Here is an 11781-nt window from a genome sequence, read left to right on the forward strand (position 1 = left end):
AGGCTGCCCTACAAAGAAAATGACTTATTTATATACTTATATGTGTTATATTATTGTGACCGTATCCTAAATTAATTATTATCATATAAAAAATAGGACATATTATATTACGTAAATAGTATGGGATTGCTCCAATTGCATAATGAAAGTAATCAAATTCTCTTATTTTAATGATAGCCACACACTATTTTTTTTTTTTCCATTTTAAACACTTCTAACTGAGTGTGACGAGAATTACAATCGAAGCTTTCAAGACAACATTACGAGGGCGAGTGCCAGCTTTTCGACCTCACAATATCGTGGTTTGGCCCCCCGTAGTGCTCAGCTGACATAGTGTACCAGCTGTTGCACCCATTCTGCTTCCCTTATAAGCACAGAGCTAATTGTAGATAGTGAGACTGATAAATAGATATTGAGTAACTCATCGTGCTCGGGTTTGGAGAGTATCAGCACTTGGCCAATGTGGACCTTTAGGTTTTCAAATGCTTGTTTGTACTCTGATGTCTATTCGATTATACGCGCAGCTCCTCAGAGTACTTTGAAGAAAGGTTGGCAGTGGTCTGTAGATCTAGAGACGAATCAAATCAGTGTTACCACCCTACCAATGAGGCCCTGGATATCCTTCTTTGTTCGAAGTGGTGCCATATCGACGAACGCCTGAATTTTGTCTGGATTAGCCTCTACTCCCTTTGACTTACCATAAAACCCAAGAACTTCCCCTGCATTGCCCGCAAAGGCACACTTTGCGAGATTCATCTTGTAGGATCGAGGACCTTGAACACCTTGGTATGCTTGGCGACGTGCTAATTTTCCTTCTTACTCTTTACAAGCATTGCATTCACAGACTTCTACCATCATACCTATGTGGTCGGTGAACATTTAATTAACCACTGGTATGTAACCCTCACGTTCTTGAGCTTGAACGATATCACTTTTCAACAGTATAACCTGCGGTTGAAGGCTATGTCATCCTAGTCCGCAAGTTGCATGCGGATTTGGTTATGCCTAGAATAAGCGTCAAGGAACCTCAAAAGTTTGTGGCCCGTCGTGGCATCCACAAGCCGGTTGATGCGGGGCAATGAAAAGCTATCCTTAAGGTAGGCCTTATTAAGTTCCATATAGTTGGTACACATGAGCCACTTGAGGCCTCATTAAATCTCAGTTTTCAACATGAGTTCCCGAACATTCTTTGCCAAATCTTCCATTTTCTAATGTTTCTTGCTTTGAATACATTCTATGATTTTTGTTTCTTTGGTATCTTGGAATACAACTGATTTATTTAGGGTGTGTAGTCAAATTAAGATTTGATAGGATTTTACGGCCTCGTTTGTTTGACCTCCTTAGCTATGACTGGACTATCTAAGACTAATAACCTATGTTTGGTATAGCAAAGGACTAAGTTAAATGGGATTAGCCTAGACTAGTGTGGACTTCGGACCTCATTAAGTCACCTAAATTAGTCCCACACGAAAGCAAGAAATTGCTAAGAACCTTACTATGCTGCGTTTTCTCACTATGCCTCATTCTCTCGACGCCTTTTTCGCATGAACTGATGAGAGCCTTATTGTGTTAGAGCACCAAATGGAACAAATAAAATGAAAGAAATAACTCTCAATTTATTAACTGGTTGAGATAACAACAAAGAGAATTTCACAAATTGGCTCACACAAATTATTTCTATGTGAGCTCTTTTTATTACAAAACAAATGGTTTTCCTTCTAATACGTAAAGCCATAAACAAGTTTGTGATGGAGAGAAAAACAAGGATAACTGATACAAAGTAATTGACCAAGATTTATATCGAGCCACATGTCAACAATCTCCACCTTGGAGAGATTCATAATCAGAAACATATTCAGGCACATAGTATATGAGCTATGTTCAAACAATGCTCAAACTTGGCAAGTCCAAGCACTTTGGTTAACATATCAAATGAGTTGTTCATAGTTGGAACTTTCTGAAGAATAATCTTTCTTTTGGACAAAATCTCATGAATAAAATGAAACTGAACATCGATATGCTTTGTCATCGAATGATAAACTTGGTATTTAGACAAGTGAATAACACTTTGACTATCACAATGTAGCTCCACCTGGTTTTGATAAATTCCTAGATTCTTTATCAATCCATGTATCCAAATGACCTCCTTTACAGCTTCTGCAATAGCCATATATTCGACCTTCGTTGTTGACAAAGCAATTGTGAACTGTAGTGTGGACCTCCAACTAACTAGCCATTTAGCCATGGTAAAAAAGTAGCCAGTAATCGATCTTCTTTTATCCAAATCTCCAACGTAGACAGAATCAACATATGCAACCACAAATTTCTCAAAACTACGATCACTTCGCTGAAAACATAAGTCGACATCTCTAGTCCCATGTAGGTAACTTAGAATCCACTTAGCTACTTGCCAATGTTCTTTTCCTGGATTATGCATATAGTGACTAACCAAACCAACGACATGAGCAATATTTGGTCGAGAACATACCATAGTATACATCAAGCCACCAACCACATTAGAATATGAAATATTCTTCATCTGCAATTTCTCTTCATTGTTTTTTGGAGATAACAAAGCACTCAACTTAAAGTGAAGAGCCATTGGAGTACTTACAGGTTTTGTGGCATCATTAATACCAAAACGTTGAAGCAATTTACACAAATATTGCTTTTGTGTAAGATACACCAAGCCTTTTTCTCGGTTACGAGTAATTTCCATACCGAGTATCTTTTTCGCTTCACCAAGATCTTTTATCTCAAACTTGTTCTTCATCTGTGCTTTCAACTTTTCAATCTCCTTAACATTATTCGATGCAATTAACATATCATCAACATACAATAATAAATAAATGAAAGGCCCATCTTGCAACTTTTTGAAATAAACGCAATGATCATATTGACTTCTTAAATAGTGTTGACCTCTCATGAATTCATCAAACTTCAAGTGCCACTGTCTTGGAGATTGCTTCAATCCATACAAAGACTTCTTCAATTTACAAACCCATTTCTTCTCCAGTTACCTGATACCCATCGGGTTGAGACATGTAAATTTCTTTATCAAGATCTCCATGTAAGAAAGTCGTCTTAACATCAAGTTGCACTAGTTCAAGATCAAATTATGTAACAAAGACTAACATAGTATGAATAAATGAATGCTTCATAACAGGAGAAAATACTTCATTATAATCAATACCTTCCTTTTGTGCATATCATTTTGCTACCACTCATGATTTGAATCTCGCATTGTCTTCTCTTAGACGACCTTCTTTTTTAGTATACACCTACTTGCAGCCAATAGCTCTCTTACTGGGAAGTAATTGAACTAACTCCCATGGAAATAAACGGGACAACCAAAAATATGAAGAAAATCATAATTAAAAGCTCGTTTTCTAGTCCACTTCTCAATAGGTGTTTTACCCTTAATTGCAGATGAAGGTAAATGATTAATAATGTGACAAGCATATGTAATTGCCTCTGCCCAAAATGCCTTACTTAAACCAAATTGAGTCAACATTTTCGAGTAATGTTCTGTTCAACCTTTCAGGAACTCCATTTTGTTGGGGAGTTTTATGAATAGTGAAATGCCTTATTATATCTTCATCTCTACAAACTCTGCAAAATGGATCATAGGTGTATTCACCACCATTATCTGACCTCAAAACTTTAATTTTCTTACCTGTTTGGTTTTCAACCATTTTCTTCTAATTTAAGAAAATATTTAACACCTCATTACTTCATTGTATAAACCCAAGCTCTTCTAGAGTAGTCATCAACAAAAATTACAAACCAATGCTTACCACTCAATGATGCAGTCTTGGTAGGACCCCAAACATCTGAATACACATAATTTAGGATTCCCTTAGTTTGATACACAGCAGTACCAAATTTAACTCTGGTTTGCTTACCCAAGACACAATGCTTGCATAAGTCAAGCTTGCAAGTTTTGGCTCTTTCAGTAGTCTCTGTTTCACAAAGGCTTGAAGAGTTTTTTCAGTAGCAAGTCCAAGTCTCATATGCCATAACTTGGTGTTTCAGTATCTATTTTTTCAGAAATTATGGTTGCACCACCTAAAATTGTTTTCCCTACAAGAAATATATATTCTGCTTTCGGATTCCCTTCATCGTAACCAAAGCACCTATTAAACCCATTACTTTCCAAGGCACCCAAAGAAATTAAATTTTTCTTCAAGGCAGGAACATACCACACATTAGAAACTCTCTAACGTTGACATCATGGTGTTTCAACTTAATTGTTCCTACTCCCATTTTATCACATGCATAATCATTACCCAATAAAATAGTTCCCGCCTTTACAACTTTTAGATTAGTAAACCAATCTCGATTTGGACACATATGATGAGAACAACTAGAATCCAAAATCCATACATCAGAATCACAAGCAGAAGTAACAGCCAAAGCATAATCAGATTCATCATCACTAAGTGCAACATTTGCATTGGTGTTTTTATTATTCTTTTGTAACTTAGGGCAATTCTTTATCCAATGTCCCCTTATATGACAAAATGCACATTCATCTTTGTCTAATATTTTTCTATTTTGTGATTTACCTCGTGGTCGAGACTAAGATCTTCTTCTGTTATTAAATCTTCGTCTTTCATTCATTATGCCTCTAACAAACAAAGCATCCGATGTTGTATTCTAGACTTGCTTATCTTTATGTCTAACTTCATGGTTCATCAATGCATTAGACACATCTTCAAAATATGGTGTCTTTACCATAAATTAAAGTAGTAGCTAAATAATCATACGCCTCAGGTAATGAATTTAAGAAAATCAAGGCTTTATCTTCATCTTTGACATCTTCATCTAAATTTAACAAATCAGCGATTAATTTGTTAAATGAATCGAGGTGTGTAATCATTTTTGTACCTTCTTTGTACTGGAATTAGTACAACTACTTTTTCAAATGGAGCCGAATTTCGATACTCTTTGTCTTATACTTGTCCTCCAATTTTTATCATAGCGACTTAGTTGATGTTTCTCGCATGACAAAATACTTTTGAGGTTTTGCAAGACATAAGTGAATCGTAGGCCATTCGATTTAACTTATTCCACTCAACTTCTTCCATATCCTCCAGCTTGTCTTCTAACGTTAGATCCAAACCTTGTTGAGCCAACACATCTTTAACCTCACATTGTCACATACCAAAGTTATTTGTTCCATCAAACTTTTCAACTTCAAACTTTGCATTTTGAACTGTCATTTTTGCCAAACTCGAAGCGTGTGATTCCGGCAAAAGATGCGCGCCTCCCAATTCCGATTGATTACCCATCTTTGTCAAGCAGGTTTCAAATACAAACTTTGATACGGATGAGCCTAGTGGCTCTGATACCAATTGTTGTGCTAGAGCACCAAATGGAACAAATAAAATGAAAGAAATAACTCTCAATTTATTAACTAATTAAGATAACATATGTACAAAGAGAATCTCACAAATTAGCTCACACAAATTATTTCTATGTGAACTCCTTTTATTACAAAACAAATGGTTTCCCTTCTAATACGTAAAGCCATAAACAAGTTTGTGATGGAGTGAGGAAAACTTCTCGTTTGGAGACTTGAAAAATCCAAGTCACTGAGTGATCGTGAGACTTCCGAGTATCAAGGTGCAGTAGCATATGGTAGGAGTCCCCCAAGTCTCCAGTCGAGGGAGTTGACGAATGAGGCATTTCCTTTTTAAGTGGTAGCCCAAAACTCCTTCATATATATTTGTTATGAAAGTTGTTAGGCCCAAAGAAGAGGAGGCCTAGGCAATTTTTTTTTTCGATTTTTCGAATTTTTGAATTTCTGAATTTTTGAATTTTCAAATTTCCGAATTTTTGAATTTTTGAATTTCCGAAATATATATATATATATATATATTTTAAAGCTTTGGTGTTGAAGCTTTGTAGGTGAAGCTTTGAGGTTGAAGCTTTGTTGGGCACCATGAATTGATTTTGCTTCACACTATCTTGATCAAGATAGTGTGAAACTTTTGTAGGTGAAGCTTTTGTGTTGAAGCTTTGTAGGTGAAGCTTTGTAGGTGAAGCTTTTGTGGGTGAAGCTTTTGTGGGTCAAGCTTTTGTGGGTCAAGCTTTTGTAGGTGAAACTTTTGTGGGTCAAGCTTTTTTGGGTCAAGCTTTTGTGGGTCTAGCTTTTGTAGGTCAAGCTTTTGTGGATCAAGCTTTTGTGGGTGAAGCTTTTGTAGATGAAGCTTTTATGGGTGAAGCTTTTGTGGGTCAAGCTTTTGTAGGTCAAGCTTTTGTGTTGAAGCTTTTGTGGGTGAAGCTTTTGTGTTGAAGCTTTTGTAGGTAAAGCTTTGAAGTTGAAGTTTTATAGGTGAAGCTTTGAAGTTGAAGCTTTTGTTGGGTACCATGAATTGATTTTGCTTCACACTATCTTGATCAAGATAGTGTGAAGCTTTTGAGAATTTGTAGTTGTCCTCCATTGATGAAGCTTTTGTTGGTAAAGCTTTGGAGTTGAAGTTTTGTAGGTGAAGCTTTGGAGTTGAAGCTTTGTAGGTGAAGCTTTAGAGTTGAAGCTTTTGTTGGGTACCATGAATTGATTTTGCTTCACACTATCTTGATAAAGATAGTGTGAAGCTTTTGAGAATTTGTAGTTGTGCTCTATTGATGAAGCTTTGTTGAATTTCCTTTTTTTTTTTTTTTTTGTTGGGAAATTAGAAATTTGAAAATGTGAGAGAGACAACATATACAAATTTTGCTAGTTGAAGCTTTGTAGTTGAAGCTTTTGTTGGGTACCATGAATTGATTTTGCTTCACACTATCTTGATAAAGATAGTGTGAAGCTTTTGAGAATTTGTAGTTGTGCTCTATTGATGAAGCTTTGTTGAATTTCCTTTTTTTTTTGTTGGGAAATTAGAAATTTGAAAATGTGAGAGAGACAACATATACAAATTTTGCTTCCACACTGTTGAGCAAGAGATTGTGATGCAAGCCACACCTTGTAGTAGTCGAAGGTTTGGATGAACCATATAAATTGAATTTGCTTCGAAGGTCTGAGAATTGTAGTTGCCCTCCATTGATGAAGCTTTTGTTGGCACCATAAATTGGTTTTGCTTCACACTGTCTTGATCAAGAATGTGTGAAGCTTTTGAAAATTGTGGTTGAACTCTTTTGGTGAAGCTTTTGTTGGCACCATAAATTGGTTTTGCTTCACATTGTCTTGATCAAGGTATTAAATATCTGTAATATCGGAAATATCGGTAGTCCGAAAACACGAAAATATCGATGGAAATATCGGGATAATATCGATATCGATAAAAATTACATGAAAACCACGGAAATTGTAATAAAAACTTGGAAATTTTTATTGAAACTTTGCAGGATGTTTATTTAGTCAATTATCTATTAGTTTATCACAAAAAAATTAGAAGGAAATGCATTGCCTGATGGATTTAACATTATCAAGTTGATTATATAGCGAGCTGACAAACATTGTGAGTGTAGAAAATATGTAGTCATTAATGAAAGAAGTCTAAACACACCATAATCATTTATATATAATGAATTAGTACAATATTTTATACTTTAGTACCACATAGAGTTCCTATGAGGGTTCAAATTTTTCACTATCTTCATCATCTCTATCTGTAGAGTGAGTGTATTGTGAAGAGTAGTTATCAAATGATAAATCCCCAAAATAGTTTTGCATGTAATTGTTAACATGCCATCCATATGGATCCGAGATTGGTTGAGGTTGTCCATAAGCAAAATCATTTGAAGATTGAGTCTGGGATTGTTTCCATGAGTCGCTCGATTCCATCCCAACAGGAATGGGATATGAAGGGTAGGGAAATGGTTGGTTATGAGTATAACCATAGTTACTACTTCCCACTCCAACAGAGTCCGAAGTTCTAGATAACGAGTCATCTTCTTGACTTGATAAAATCCCATTGCCTCTTTCTCTACGAGTATAGTCCTTCCCTATAGCACCAATTCCTGGTCCTGCCCGCCTATTGCCATGGTCATTATCCTGTGTTGCATGCGTGAAGTTTGCCTTACCAGTGAAGGGGGTCATAAATCCGGGAGGTGGTCCATAATAGTTTCCATATCCACCACCACTACCTCCAGCTCCACTGTATCCTTCATCATTCCCACCTTCGATGGTAGGTGAGTCTCCTGATCTTGTACTAGATCTATCATTAGTATCAGCACGATGTTGTGGTTGTGTAGGATTGGAAGAAGGTGGAATTCCAGTGTTTCTTGGTCTTGGGCACAAAAGTTCTTCCAAAGAGTCAGCGCTGCTAGATCCCACCTCCTCCTCTAATACTCTTTCTACATTTATCCCTTCATTACGTGCTTCTTCAACAACTATGGGAGCTGGGTTGCCTTCATCATCATCTAAATGAAGAGGTCTAATCCATTGATAAAATTGGTTACCCTCTGAATCATCATCTTCACCAACAATATCAAACACATCTAGTGGGTCACCACGGTCGACATGATCTATTTCTGCTTCCTTATCTCGAATTTGAAGCTTCATGTTGTAGTAGCAATAAACTAATTTTTCCAACCTACTATGAGCCAACCTATTTCTTTGCTTTGTGTGTATGAGTGCAAATGTGCTCCAATTTCTTTCACAAGCAGATGAGGAAGCTGTTTGTGATAATACTTTGATTGCTAACTTTCTCACAGTTGGTGCATCAGTCCCATACATGATCCACCATTCAGCTACAATGAAAAACAATGTTGATAAGCCTAATAACTCCAACAAATTCTATTATAAACTTATAGTGAAATATGTTTACACTCACTAGGAGACATTTTTGTTCGAGCAGCAACCGATGTTGGTTCTCCAAAAGTTCTTCTTGCATCTTTAAACCATGTTAGCTGAATTTAATAAATCATGTTAGTTTAATCCAACAATGTAATTATTATAATTTAAGTAATTGTGTACCTTATTTCCAAATTGGCCAACTTCTGGTGATGCAGGGTCCAATTTAATAAATCGTGTTAGTTTAATCCAACAATGTAATTATTATAATTTAAGTAATTGTGTACCTCATTTCCAAATTGGCCAACTTCTGGTGATGCAGGGTCCAATTTAGAGTATACATTATGTACATCACGTATAAGGGCACCATCATCTCCAACACCGGGTATGTATTGGTATCGAGGATTCAAATAATATGTTGTTCAAAGAAACACATACGCTAATAAGAGAAAAAATACTTATGCAACTATAGAAATGAATTGCAAATTATGACATAATTTATACCTGCTGCATGCAAATCGCGGTATAATGTTTTATACCATCGGTCATCAATTATCTTTATGACCCACCTTGCACCAGGTTTTCTTTCCAATTCCTCATTCACTACACGCATCAACTCATATATTGCCCCCATAGTATGATACACTTCTGTGTCAACAATCCGTAAAACTTTGTAAAGAGGTTCAAACACTTAGCACACATATTCTGATTGAGTCCAAAAAGCATGATCAAGCACTATACTTTCCACCATACGACCTGCATTTGAGCGGCTCAAATTGTGGTTGGCCCAATCTTCACTAGTGAATAATTGCTTCAACCCTGCTTTCTTCTTAAATAGGCTGTCTAATGCAATATAGTTGGTGGCAAATCGAGTGGTAGCTAGACGAATAATTTCTCCTTTGCAAAATTCACGCATCTTTGCCAACAACCAACCGTGGTTGTAAATATAATTTGTGATCGTTCTAGCTCTTTTTACAACATTAGCAATATTCTCTCTCTTCCCCATTGCCTCAAACATGAGATCAATACAATGTGCAGCACATGATGTCCAAAACACATTATGATAGGGCTGGGCACGGGCCGGGCCGAACCTAAGTTTGTAGGAACCTGACATTACCCGAAACGGGCCGGGGCGGGACGGGGATTGGATTTTCTTGTATAGGAACCGGACATTACCCGGCCCGGTTAAAACGGGCCGGTTCGGGCCGGGTCCACGGGTACCCTTTTTTTTTTTTTTTTAACTGCACTGCACAGTTTGCAAACTGCACAGATTGCAATTTGCAACTGCACAATCACAGTGACACTGCATTTATGCAGATTTTGCACAAATTCACCATTATTCACATCTAATCTAAATACAAAGTCTAATATCCAAGTTCATAAATTAAGTTTTAACAATACATCCAAAATAACAATATTACATCGTCCTCCAACATCTAAAAATGAAATCCACATACACAATATCCGAAAGTCCAAGACATCCAAATTCCAAAAATCAAATACTCCAAAACAACATAAACATGACATCCGCAATAAATTTCAAATTAAAACCACATCCAACGCCCAAGTTCCAACAACAATCCTCAATTCCTCATTGAATCTGTAAGCAAAAATAGAATATAAACATCATATTATCCTCATTGAACTTGAAAATTTATCATGTCATAACCATCTAAATTCAGTTTTTTCAAATTGTCTTCAGATACTCACTGTACAAAAGTGAACTTGACGCATAGTCATATTAGTCATGTCATTCGACTAGATACAAATGGAAACATGATCTATTAAATATAAATGCACAAAGATTTCATGACAAGTGAATTATGGTAGCAACCTCACATTCTTATTAACCACTATATATCACTGAAACAAAATCTGATCACAAGTGCTGCATTGCAATCTCAAGTCCATTACAAACATGATAGACAAACAAAACTATACTCAATCGAACCGCAGCTATGCGAGCAACTATGCACAAACTCCCATTAATTTCCCACAACTCTGACATTATTGATCAGTTGGACAGAATCCCAGCTACCCACATTACAACCGAAAAGTCTTAAATCCAAATTATTGATTCGAACAGAATGACATAAACATAAATCACCACAAAATTTCATCACTGAAATCCAAAAAAGTCATGAACATCACACAAAGTACAGATTTTCAACCTGAAAAACCACCTACTCAGAAACATTTCATCTCAAATAAATCAAACCCATCTCAAATTTTCCACCTATCAGTTAGATGAATCCCAAGAGCCATGCAAACACAGCAAGCACAAAAATCCCAGAAAAAAAAATACCCACAAACAGATGCACTGCAATCGCATCCAAACATCAAAAGAAAAAGGAAATTTACGGGCATACTAAAATGGCAATATACAAGAAAGTGAGGAACTTTATAGAACAAACACGTACCCTTTGATAAAAAAGCATATAATTTGAGAACCCATTTGGATTCATCAACCCATCAATGGCGGCGGAGGGCTTCGATTTCTCGTAACGCCGACTGATAGCCGCGGACCTCACGGTAAGGTTGACGGAGATTCGGAGGGCTATGTACACGTCGGAGTAGGATCCGGACCCGAAGCTCTTCTCAGGCCCACCTCCCGGTACCCTAGCTCATCGACGGCGAAGCCTTAGTGTAAACCCTAGATCGAGGTCTGATGATGATGGTGGCGGCGATAAAGGAGATTCAAGGAGATTTTGCATGTTGGAAGGTTGAAGGAGATTCAAGGAGGAGAGATCGAGAGAATGGAAAGTTGAGGAAGTGAGTCTGAGAATGAGAGTCTTGGGAGTCTCGGACAAGAATAAGAGAGAGAGAGAGAGAGAGAGGGTGAAATCAATGGTAGGAAATCAAGGTAGGAATCAACGGTCCGGGCTGGGGGCCCGTATTTTCCCATTTCTGTACCCGCCCCGCCCCGTTATTTACCTATACCCGGCCCGCCCCGCCCCCTTTTGAATTTACAATATCTGTACCCGCCCCGTACCCGCCCCTTACCCGCATTACCCGCCCCTACCCGCGGGTCCAGGACCCGTTTG

General features: G+C 37.2%; 1 long non-coding RNA gene across 1 annotated transcript; it reads right to left on the bottom strand.

The window, feature by feature from the left end:
• Positions 1 to 10089: 10089 nt before the first annotated feature.
• LOC126602072 (uncharacterized) lies at positions 10090 to 11558 on the bottom strand. Its single transcript, XR_007615969.1, has 2 exons — positions 11158 to 11558; positions 10090 to 10337 (listed from the first exon to the last, which is right to left on the bottom strand). It is a non-coding gene; the product is annotated as an uncharacterized LOC126602072 (long non-coding RNA).
• Between the last annotated feature and the right edge of the window lie 223 nt (positions 11559 to 11781).

The sequence above is a fragment of the Malus sylvestris genome, chromosome 15 (genome assembly GCF_916048215.2).
Source record: "Malus sylvestris chromosome 15, drMalSylv7.2, whole genome shotgun sequence".
In the NCBI taxonomy this organism is placed as follows: domain Eukaryota; kingdom Viridiplantae; phylum Streptophyta; class Magnoliopsida; order Rosales; family Rosaceae; genus Malus; species Malus sylvestris.